The sequence below is a fragment of the Bombus fervidus genome, unplaced genomic scaffold (assembly GCF_041682495.2).
Source record: "Bombus fervidus isolate BK054 unplaced genomic scaffold, iyBomFerv1 scaffold0113, whole genome shotgun sequence".
In the NCBI taxonomy this organism is placed as follows: Eukaryota; Metazoa; Arthropoda; class Insecta; order Hymenoptera; family Apidae; genus Bombus; species Bombus fervidus.
Window position 1 is genome coordinate 12,501 of NW_027212675.1, and position 12,500 is coordinate 25,000.

A 12,500-nucleotide genomic window follows, 5' to 3' on the forward strand; every position below is an offset into this window, starting at 1 on the left:
CGCTCGAACTTATACTAGCCCAACCCAAAACCGATCCCGCGAGTTTCTCCGATTTCAAGAGAAATCGAGGAACGAACGCGAAAAAGGGATTGGTTTTGGGTTGGGCTAGTTTTTTTTTCGAGCGAGCGCAGCGAGCGAGCAACGCTCGAGAGCCCGTCTGACTTTGAAAAATTTTCGTACCGAACGGTTATTTCCAGTTATTTCGCTTAAAAGCGTTGTGATGCGTATATATTTTTACATAAATGGGAATATCATGTATTCCTACGTCGGGATTAAGCGTTTATTTCGTCCCGAGAACGTTAAAAAAAAATTTTTAATCGAACCGTTTTTTCGAATTTTTTCGCTTAAAAGCGTTACAAGGTGCTAATATTTGTGCATAAATCGCTTTAGAATGACGTTTTACATCGGGATTAAGCGTTTATTTCGTCGCTGGAAAGTTATATAAAAAAAGTATGATCGCGCCCGGGACGTTGGAACTTAGTCGCATTCTCGACCGGTACGTAGGGACTTAGAAAAATTTTCGACCGAAAAGTTATTTCGAGTTATTTCGCTTAAAAGCGTTATAAGGTATGAATATTTTTATAGAAATCGTTATGGTTCGACGAATTCTAGTCGACTGTAACGATTTCGTTTTATTTTTTTAAAAAATTGCCCCCTCCGGACCGACATGACCGGGCGGTTGGCACTTCGTCGATCCCCCGGCCGGTACGTAGGGACTTAGAAAAATTCCGGTCCAAAAAGTTATTTCGAGTTATCTCGCTAAAAAGCGTTACGAGGTATGAATATTTTTATATAAATGGCAATATTATGTATTTCTACGTCGGGATTAAGCGTTTATTTCGTCCCGAGAACTTTAAAAAAAATTTTTTAATCGAACCGTTTTTTCGAATTTTTTCGCTTAAAAGCGTTACAAGGTACGAATATTCTTGCATAAATCGCTTTAGAATGACGTTTTACGTCGGGATTAAGCGTTTATTTCGTCGCTGGAAAGTTATATAAAAAAAGTATGATCGCGCCCGGGACGTTGGAACTTAGTCGCATTCTCGACCGGTACGTTGGGACTTAGAAAAATTTCGGACCGAAAAGTTTTTTCGAGTTATTTCGTTAAAAAGCGTTACGAGGTATGAATATTTTTATAGAAATCGTTATGGTTCGACGAATTCTAGTCGAACGTAACGATTTCGTTTTATTTTTTTAAAAAATTGCCCCCTCCGGACCGACATGACCGGGCGGTTGGCACTTCGTCGATCCCCCGGCCGGGACGTAGGGACTTAGAAAAATTCCGGACCGAAAAGTTATTTCGAGTTATCTCGCTTAAAAGCGTTATGATGCGTATATATTTTTACATAAATAGCAATATTACGTATTTCTACGTCGGGATTAAGCGTTTATTTCGTCCCGACAACGTTAAAAAAAAATTTTTAATCGAACCGTTTTTTCGAATTTTTTCGCTTAAAAGCGTTATAAGGTGCGAATATTCTTGCATAAATCGCTTTAAAATGACGTTTTACATCGGGATTAAGCGTTTATTTCGTCCCCGAAAGGTGCCGTAAAAAATTTACGATCGCGCCCGAGACGTTGGAACTTAGTCGCATTCTCGAGCGGTACGTTGGGACTTAGAAAAATTTCGGACCGAAACGTTATTTCGAGTTATTTCGCTTAAAAGCGTTACGAGGTATGAATATTTTTATAGAAATCGTTATGGTTCGACGAATTCTAGTCGAACGTAACGATTTCGTTTTATTTTTTTAAAAAATTGCCCCCTCCGGACCGACATGACCGGGAGGTTGGCACTTCGTCGATCCCCCGGCCGGTACGTAGGGACTTAGAAAAATTTCGGACCGAAAAGTTATTTCGAGTTATCTCGCTTAAAAGCGTTACGAGGTATGAATATTTTTATATAAATGGGAATATTATGTATTTCTACGTCGGGATTAAGCGTTTATTTCGTCCCGAGAACTTTAAAAAAAATTTTTTAATCGAACCGTTTTTTCGAATTTTTTCGCTTAAAAGCGTTACAAGGTGCTAATATTTGTGCATAAATCGCTTTAAAATGACGTTTTACATCGGGATTAAGCGTTTATTTCGTCGCTGGAAAGTTATATAAAAAAAGTACGATCGCGCCCGGGACGTTGGAACTTAGTCGCATTCTCGAGCGGTACGTAGGGACTTAGAAAAATTTCGGACCGAAAAGTTTTTTCGAGTTATTTCGTTAAAAAGCGTTATGAGGTACGAATATTTTTATATAAATGGGAATGTTATTAAGTTTTACGTCGGGATTAAACGTTTATTTGGTCCCGAAAACGTTAAAAAAAAATAGTGGACCGACGCGACTCGGCCCGTCGGACTTTGTCATACTCTCCACCGGTACGTAGGGACTTAGAAAAATTTTCGACCGAAAAGTTTTTTCGAGTTATTTCGCTTAAAAGTGTTATAAGGTATGAATATTTTTATATAAATCGCTATATTATTATATTTTACGTCGGGATTAAACGTTTATTTGGTCCCGAAAACGTTAAAGAAAAATAGTGGACCGACGCGACTCGGCCCGTCGGACTTGGTCATACTCTCCACCGGTACGTAGGGACTTAGAAAAATTTTCGACCGAAAAGTTTTTTCGAGTTATTTCGCTTAAAAGTGTTATAAGGTATGAATATTTTTATATAAATCGCTATATTATTATATTTTACGTCGGGATTAAACGTTTATTTGGTCCCGAAAACGTTAAAAAAAAATAGTGGACCGACGCGACTCGGCCCGTCGGACTTGGTCATACTCTCCACCGGTACGTAGGGACTTAGAAAAATTTTCGACCGAAAAGTTTTTTCGAGTTATTTCGCTTAAAAGTGTTATAAGGTATGAATATTTTTATATAAATCGCTATATTATTATATTTTACGTCGGGATTAAACGTTTATTTGGTCCCGAAAACGTTAAAAAAAAATAGTGGACCGACGCGACTCGGCCCGTCGGACTTGGTCATACTCTCCACCGGTACGTAGGGACTTAGAAAAATTTTCGACCGAAAAGTTTTTTCGAGTTATTTCGTTAAAAAGCGTTATAAGGTACGAATATTTTTATATAAATCGCTATATTATTATATTTTACGTCGGGATTAAACGTTTATTTGGTCCCGAAAACGTTAAAGAAAAATAGTGGACCGACGCGACTCGGCCCGTCGGACTTGGTCATACTCTCCACCGGTACGTAGGGACTTAGAAAAATTTTCGACCGAAAAGTTTTTTCGAGTTATTTCGTTAAAAAGCGTTATAAGGTACGAATATTTTTATATAAATCGCTATATTATTATATTTTACGTCGGGATTAAACGTTTATTTGGTCCCGAAAACGTTAAAAAAAAATAGTGGACCGACGCGACTCGGCCCGTCGGACTTGGTCATACTCTCCACCGGTACGTAGGGACTTAGAAAAATTTTCGACCGAAAAGTTTTTTCGAGTTATTTCGTTAAAAAGCGTTATGAGGTATTAATATTTTTATATAAATCGTTGTATTATTATATTTTACGTCGGGATTAAACGTTTATTTGGTCCCGAAAACGTTAAAAAAAAATTTTTTATTCGAAAGGTTTTTTTGAATTATTTCGCTTAAAAGCGTTATAAGGTGCGAATATTCTTGCATAAATCGCTTTAAAATGACGTTTTACATCGGGATTAAGCATTTATTTCGTCGCTGAAAAGTTATATAAAAAAAGTATGATCGCGCCCGGGACGTTGGAACTTAGTCGCATTCTCGAGCGGTACGTAGGGACTTAGAAAAATTTCGGACCGAAAAGTTTTTTCGAGTTATTTCGTTAAAAAGCGTTATGAGGTATGAATATTTTTATATAAATCGCTATATTATTGTATTTTACGTCGGGATTAAACGTTTATTTCGTCCGTGGAAGGTTAAAAAAAAACGGACGGATACGACCGGGCCTTTGGAACTTTGTCTCATTCTGGACCGGTACGTTGGGACTTAGAAAAATTTCGGCCGGCGGAAAAGTCCGAAATACTTATTTCGAGTTATTTCGTTAAAAAGCGTTATAAGGTATAAATATTTTTGCGGAAACGGTTATATCTCTATTAAATACAACTGGATTAAACGTTTTTTTCGAATTTTTTAAAAAATTAGTGTCCGTCGAACTGACACGACTGCGATATTTGTTTAATTTTTTCGTTAATTAACGTTGCAAGGTATATATTTTTTTGCATATTTCTCGTTGTTTCAACGTGTTCTAATCGATTAAGAACGTGGTTTTTGTCCGTATTCGTTAAAAGAGGTGGTTTACTGATGCGATTTTGAAAAAAAAAAAAAAAATTAAATTTTTCGATAAAAACTCGTTTAAAATATTAAAATAAGCGGTGCGTTAAAATATCTCGACGATAGGACGTTTTATAAGGGTACTTTATTGGAACAAAGTGGTCGAGCGTTTCAGAGACTAAGTCCGACGGTACGTTGGGACTTAGAAAAATTTCGGCCGGCGGAAAAGTCCGAAAAGCTTATTTCGAGTTATTTCGTTAAAAAGCGTTATAAGGTATAAATATTTTTGCAGAAACGGTTATATCTCTATTAAATACAACTGGATTAAACGTTTTTTTCGAATTTTTTAAAAAATTAGTGTCCGTCGAACTGACACGACTGCGATATTTGTTTAATTTTTTCGTTAATTAACGTTGCAAGGTATATATTTTTTTGCATATTTCTCGTTGTTTTAACGTGTTCTAATCGATTAAGAACGTGGTTTTTGTCCGTATTCGTTAAAAGAGGTGGTTTACTGATGCGATTTTGAAAAAAAAAAAAAAATTAAATTTTTCGATAAAAACTCGTTTGAAATATTAAAATAAGCGGTGCGTTAAAATATCTCGACGATAGGATGTTTTCTAAGGGTAGTTTATTCGAAAAAAGTGGTCGAGCGTTTCAGAGACTAAGTCCGACGGTACGCTCTAACGGAGGTTTTACATGGTAAGCGCCCGGCCGCTGGCCCGGCCGGCGCCGACCGTCCGGCCGGCGCTTTGGTATCTATAAGAGACACGTCGAGTCGGACGGTCCGGACGGAACAGCGTCGAGCGCGTGGCTATTCTACGGCCTCGGTTGAGAATTCAGTCACCGCTCCTCGAGTCTTAGTGAACTTTTTTACTATTTCTCGACTGTTCCTTCGTTCTCGTATCGACTCTTTCTCTACACTGCTGCGCCGCGGGTCGCTGTCCTGGACGTAATGACCAAATAACGTGGCAAGGTTCCCCTTAGTCGGGAAGCTGGATCCTGTATGCTCGCACTAACTTTAAAAAAAGTTAGGGCAGTGTGCTTGTTACTAACTGAGTATCAATTCATGCTGGTTCGGCAGAGACCGTTCCAAAACTTATGTTATAGCGTACGCAGTACGTTTTAAACATACGAAAGGCTAATGGGGAGCGTACTACCTTTTAGGAAGTGCGTTCTTTCTGATTGGAGAATATCAAAAGAACGAACGAATATGTTTCTTACGAGGACGGTACGTTCAGCATGCAGTTTACGTGCTTTTTACCGCTAAGGCATATTCGTTCAACCAACAAACCATTCTTACAGAATGATCCTATGAACAGAATGATCTTAAAATATTCCACACAAACAATCAAACGAACGAAAGAAAGTAAAGAGAGAGTGGCGAAATGAGAGAGAGTAGTGGCGTTCGACGTTACAACGGGAATTAAAAGGGTGTCGTCGAACGTTCACTAAGAACGAAAAGTCTCGTCGTACGGTGTTACGGACCCACCTACGACACTCTGAGGCTATTTTAAAAAGAGAGTCTTTTGACTCTAATATATAATATATATATAAAATACAAAGTTCCCTGGTTGATCCTGCCAGTAGTCATATGCTTGTCTCAAAGATTAAGCCATGCATGTCTCAGTACATGCCGCATTAAGGTGAAACCGCGAATGGCTCATTAAATCAGTTATGGTTTCTTAGATCATACTTAAACTTACTTGGATAACTGTGGTAATTCTAGAGCTAATACATGCAAACAGATTCGTACCAGAGATGGTACGAATGCTTTTATTAGATCAAAACCAATCGGTGGCGGATGGCTCGTCCGTTCGTCCATCGTTTGTTTTGGTGACTCTGAATAACTTTGTGCTGATCGCATGGTCATCTAGCACCGGCGACGCATCTTTCAAATGTCTGCCTTATCAACTGTCGATGGTAGGTTCTGCGCCTACCATGGTTGTAACGGGTAACGGGGAATCAGGGTTCGATTCCGGAGAGGGAGCCTGAGAAACAGCTACCACATCCAAGGAAGGCAGCAGGCGCGCAAATTACCCACTCCCGGCACGGGGAGGTAGTGACGAAAAATAACGATACGGGACTCATCCGAGGCCCCGTAATCGGAATGAGTACACTTTAAATCCTTTAACGAGGACCAATTGGAGGGCAAGTCTGGTGCCAGCAGCCGCGGTAATTCCAGCTCCAATAGCGTATATTAAAGTTGTTGCGGTTAAAAAGCTCGTAGTTGAATCTGTGTGTCACAGTGTCGGTTCACCGCTCGCGGTGTTTAACTGGCATTATGTGGTACGTCCTATCGGTGGGCTTAGCTCCTCGCGGGGCGGTCCAACTAATATCCCATCGCGGTGCTCTTCACTGAGTGTCGAGGTGGGCCGATACGTTTACTTTGAACAAATTAGAGTGCTTAAAGCAGGCTACCTTCGCCTGAATACTGTGTGCATGGAATAATGGAATAGGACCTCGGTTCTATTTTGTTGGTTTTCGGAGCCCCGAGGTAATGATTAATAGGGACAGATGGGGGCATTCGTATTGCGACGTTAGAGGTGAAATTCTTGGATCGTCGCAAGACGGACAGAAGCGAAAGCATTTGCCAAAAATGTTTTCATTAATCAAGAACGAAAGTTAGAGGTTCGAAGGCGATCAGATACCGCCCTAGTTCTAACCATAAACGATGCCAGCCAGCGATCCGCCGAAGTTCCTCCGATGACTCGGCGGGCAGCTTCCGGGAAACCAAAGCTTTTGGGTTCCGGGGGAAGTATGGTTGCAAAGCTGAAACTTAAAGGAATTGACGGAAGGGCACCACCAGGAGTGGAGCCTGCGGCTTAATTTGACTCAACACGGGAAACCTCACCAGGCCCGGACACCGGAAGGATTGACAGATTGATAGCTCTTTCTTGATTCGGTGGGTGGTGGTGCATGGCCGTTCTTAGTTGGTGGAGCGATTTGTCTGGTTAATTCCGATAACGAACGAGACTCTAGCCTGCTAAATAGACGTAAATTATGGTATCTCGAAGGCCCCCGGCTTCGGTCGGCGGGTTTTTACTACCAACGTACAAACAAATCTTCTTAGAGGAACAGGCGGCTTCTAGCCGCACGAGATTGAGCAATAACAGGTCTGTGATGCCCTTAGATGTTCTGGGCCGCACGCGCGCTACACTGAAGGAATCAGCGTGTTTTCCCTGGCCGAAAGGCCCGGGTAACCCGCTGAACCTCCTTCGTGCTAGGGATTGGGGCTTGCAATTATTCCCCATGAACGAGGAATTCCCAGTAAGCGCGAGTCATAAGCTCGCGTTGATTACGTCCCTGCCCTTTGTACACACCGCCCGTCGCTACTACCGATTGAATGATTTAGTGAGGTCTTCGGACTGGTGCGCGGCCAATGTGATAAGCATTGCCGATGTTACCGGGAAGATGACCAAACTTGATCATTTAGAGGAAGTAAAAGTCGTAACAAGGTTTCCGTAGGTGAACCTGCGGAAGGATCATTAACGAAAAATACAAAAACACAAAGAATATATTTGACTTGAACACTGTATAATAAAATATATATAATATCGTCGGTAAGGAGCCGTACTCCTCCTATATCGACACAAAGTATATACGACGTATTAACAAGCTATATACTTTGACAAAAGCCAAATTTTTTACAATAAGGAGGTGGGAGACGCTCCAGTTACGAAACTATACGAAGAGTGTGGCACTCTCTCTCGATCATCGGGATGAAGAGATATACTTTTACACGAATAATTCGAGGCGCCTGCGTGAGGTCGTACACAGAAAGACCCGCCGTCTCCGAATAATATTATAACAAACGAAAAACTTAAAAATATTCTCGAGGCGCCTGCGTGAGGTCGTAAACAGAAAGACCCGCCGTCTCCGAATAATATAACACACGGAAAACTTAAAAAGATTCTCGAGGCGCTTGCGTGAGGTCGTACACAGAAAGACCCGCCGTCTCCGAATCCTATAACACGAAACCGCTACTATTAATAATAATAATAATAATAATAATAACGATATGTGAGGGAACTTGAGCTGAACACATATCGAAAAAACTAAAAGTTACAGTGGAAACCACGTGTAATGAGAAATGCGATCGAGGCGCCTGCGTGAGGTCGTACACAGAAAGACCCGCCGTCACGATCTCGTATTTCGTATTTGCATCGTGGAAATCCAACGAACGAACAATATAATATATAAACTAAAATCTCTAAAGTGCCTCGTGTCGGAGAGATCACTGCTCACACCTCTTCTATATTTCGTAGTTGCGTTGCGTAGGCCTCACCTCCTAGCAACGGGACATAAGGAAGACTGCTCTTTGGGATCGAACGAAGCGTCTATAACGAGTCGTCGACGAGAGCGAAAGAACGCGAATAGCGAGCCGCAGAAAAATAGGATACCGAATTATATATCTTCGAAGGTTCTCTTCGAAGATCCATGGATACCTATATCTGCGCGTCTCCAGCTATCTCGCGCGTCTCTCCAAACTCTCGTCGTTCCTCGAAACGTGCTTCCTACCCAAAGGGCGTTCGTTCTTCCTATGTCGTTTCGTTGTCGTTCGTTTCAACGGCGAACGATATACGATGTTCGACAAAACGAAACCACGTTGTACGTTCGTACTCGTGGATCGGGTAACCTAGAACGAAAACGCATTGCGTGGATGTTGGCCCGAAAAGATATATACCAGTGCGAGTGATGGTAAAGAGTATAACGATTCTTAACTAGACGAAGTTGGTTCGGAGGGGACCGCCGGCCGTCTCTCTATCCTCGCGAGTCTAATGCCTCGTTCCGTCGCTAGAGTTTTTCAAACTCTGCTTCTGGCTATCGGGAAGAATAGACCGCGCGCGAGGAAGAGGAACGACGACCGTGCGCGTCCCATCGATTTTTTTTATTTTTACCTGAACCACCGAAGTCGATTCAGAGGGGACCGCCGGCCGTCTCTCTATCCTCGTTGTCGTGAGTCATATGCCTCGTTCCGTCGCTAGAGTTTTTCAAACTCTGCTTCTGGCTATCGGGAAGAAACGACCGCGCGAGGAAGACGACGACGACGACCGTGCGCGTCCCATCGAATTTTTTTTTATTTTTACCTGATCGACGGAAGTTTCGTCCGGTTCGTCTCTTTTACCATCGTCTCGTCGACCCGTTCAGAGGGGACCGCCTGTCCATATCCTCGTTGTCGTGAGTCATATGCCTCGTTCCGTCGCTAGAGTTTTTCAAACTCTGCTTCTGGCTATCGGGAAGAAACGACCGCGCGAGGCCGATGGCTGCGAGTCCCATCGAATTTTTTTTAAACGCACGCACACACATACACCTGAACGGAGATGCGTTCCTTTTCGTCGCGATTTTTCGCGCTTTAGTCGTCGTTGTCGCCATCCGTTCGGAGGGGACCGCCGGCCGTCTCTCTATCCTCGTTGTCGAGAGTCTAATGCCTCGTTCCGTCGCTAGAGTTTTTCAAACTCTGCTTCTGGCTATCGGGAAGAAAAGACCGCGCGAGGAAGAGGAAGGACGACCGTGCGCGTCCCTTTCGAATTTTTTTTTATTTTTACCTGAGCGACCAAAGTGGATTCAGAGGGGACCGCCGGCCGTCTCTCTATCTTCGTTGTCGCGAGTCTAATGCCTCGTTCCGTCGCTAGAGTTTTTCAAACTCTGCTTCTGGCTATCGGGAAGAATAGACCGCGCGCGAGGAAGAGGAAGGACGACCGTGCGCGTCCCATCGATTTTTTTTATTTTTACCTGAACCACCGAAGTCGATTCAGAGGGGACCGCCGGCCGTGTCTGTATCCTCGTTGTCGAGAGTCTAATGCCTCGTTCCGTCGCTAGAGTTTTTCAAACTCTGCTTCTGGCTATCGGGAAGAAACGACCGCGCGAGGAAGACTACGACCGTGCGCGTCCCATCGATTTTTTTTTACCCGAACGATGGAGATGCATATCGGCTGTTTGCTTCGAATAACTGGACGAGAGGAACGAACATATATATATATCATGGGCTAGCCACCGTGCGCTTTCTTCGCGAGATCGTGTGCTGTACAGAGGATTCAGAATCGGGTGTTATATCCCCGTCGTTTCCTGACGAACGGAGCTTCGATCTCGTTGGTTGTTATATATTATAATGCACTTTACGCCCGGTCGGCGGGCTGCGTGTGTCGTCGCGCAGTCCGTCCGATTTCGTTTTCGAACGTATTTTCGTGTCGTCAATCATATGGCGACTTCCGCGCGTTCGATTCCCGTTGGTCGGACGTTTGTCGGATATCGGCTTCTTTCGAACCGAGAATAAGAGTACAAAAACCTGAGTACACAAACAAAAATCCATGCATAAACGATTACCCTGAACGGTGGATCACTTGGCTCGTGGGTCGATGAAGAACGCAGCTAATTGCGCGTCAACGTGTGAACTGCAGGACACATGAACATCGACATTTCGAACGCACATTGCGGTCCACGGATACAATTCCTGGACCACGCCTGGCTGAGGGTTGCTCACGTAAACCTAAGACTGCTTGCGTTGCGTATCGTTGCTCTCGGTCCGTATCTCTCTGTTCTTTCTTGCCTCGTCGACAGCCCGCCGTCGTTCGTTTTATCTTTAAACGAACGTTTCTGAGTCGGAGGACGAGCGCCAAGCAAAAGAATACGAATTAAAGAGCGGTCGAGGGCTCGTACGCGACGTACGAGCGATTGTTGGACGTTCGTCGGCGTTCGTCGCTGGATCGTGTGGAGACCGGCGTACGCATGCTCTCGATACAAATATATATGAAAAATCTATCGCGTTCACGGGAGACTCGCAAAACTACCTCCGTCTCTTCTCTGTCCCTTCTTGGCTTGACAACCCGCCGTCGTTCGTGTTTTACGAACGTTTCTGAGTCGGACGAAGCGCAAGAAGAAGGATACGAATTAAAAGAGCGCGGAGAGAACCGTCGTCGTCGACGCGGTTATCGAGATACACAGAGCGAGTTTTCTTCGTGGCCGATTTTTTTTTTCTTTTTGTATCAGCCTCTGCTACGTTTTGTTAGTCTTCGATAAGCACGAATGACCGCGCCCCCGACGTCGTCTTAAATGAATTTTTGGCGAGACTGAGAGAAAGCAAAAATATTTTTGAACAAAGTCAGTCGAGAGAGGAGAGAAAAGAGAACCAAGATATTAAAACCTAAACCTAAACTTGGTGGCGTAACGAAAAACTGTGTGCCTTAAAGAAACACAACCGTCTTTTCATCAAGATGTTTTTACTCGTACAGCCCCAGGGATCGAATACCCACTCCGTCTGTTCGTGCGGCAGAGATGTATTCTGCAGGCGCGAGACGACTGACGAGAAGACAACGAGGACCGTCGCATCGATGGGTCGTCGTTGCGTTTTTCATCCTCTGTGCTTTTTTCTGTTCTTCGCGAACCCAGAGAAAGCCGTAGATCCGGGAACGGACACACGAGATTTCTTCGAACGCTGATGACTTAGGGAGATGATCCCCAGCGTTGCGCGGAGATCGGAGAGTACGCGTACATGTATCGGGACGAATTTTTCCCCGTCGGTCGCGTATCTCTCTGCCCGCGCGCCTGGCCCAAAGCCACGTTCGTCGGAAATCAACGAAAAGTGTGTTACGATCTAGCGTGCGTCTACGATCGGCTATATTTAAGGGTGACGAAGAAGAGAAAAGCTCACGGTGTTGCGCAACGTTTCTGTACTCGATTTTAAGATGTGCATGTGAGTCCGTTACAAAGTTGTTCGGATCGTCGAAAATAGTCGTTTTCGTCGTCGTGCGAAAGAGAATAATCTCTGACATTGGCACGGAGAGATCGCGCAGAGGAAGAGAACGATCCTCTTTGGCGAGGCTCGAGAAAGACTAACGAAACTTGATTAGAGACGAGGTATACACGCGCCGTACGTACGACGTACGCGCGTGTGATTTTTTTTTGCTTTAAGGCGATTCGGCGCTCCGAGTATTAGAGAAAAAGAGATCGTTGGTCATCCCATGTCTCTTCGTCGTCTATCGCTGGACCGCGCATCCTAACGTATCGCCGGTCGTCCAGTCCCCGAGTAATAAATTCACCCCGTTGTGTACGTCTCGCGCTCGCTTTTCCACTTGCGTGAGTTCCCGTGCGTTTTCGTCGTTGGTACAGAGCAAAGAAACCGATATGTTATATACATGTCGCGTGTTCGATCTCTGTGCCAGCAATAACAGGCGAAAACAAGGAACCGCTGGAATCGTCGAGAAGAGAGAAACGGCTACGGGAGATATATTATACATAA

General features: G+C 43.8%; 2 non-coding genes across 2 annotated transcripts; both read left to right on the forward strand.

The window, feature by feature from the left end:
* Window positions 1–5,828: 5,828 nt before the first annotated feature.
* Window positions 5,829–7,752, forward strand: LOC139997574 (small subunit ribosomal RNA). The gene has a single exon (XR_011802931.1). It is a non-coding gene; the product is annotated as a small subunit ribosomal RNA (ribosomal RNA).
* A 2,833-nt stretch (window positions 7,753–10,585) lies between these two features.
* LOC139997573 (5.8S ribosomal RNA) lies at window positions 10,586–10,740 on the forward strand. The gene has a single exon (XR_011802930.1). It is a non-coding gene; the product is annotated as a 5.8S ribosomal RNA (ribosomal RNA).
* The last annotated feature ends 1,760 nt before the right edge of the window (window positions 10,741–12,500 follow it).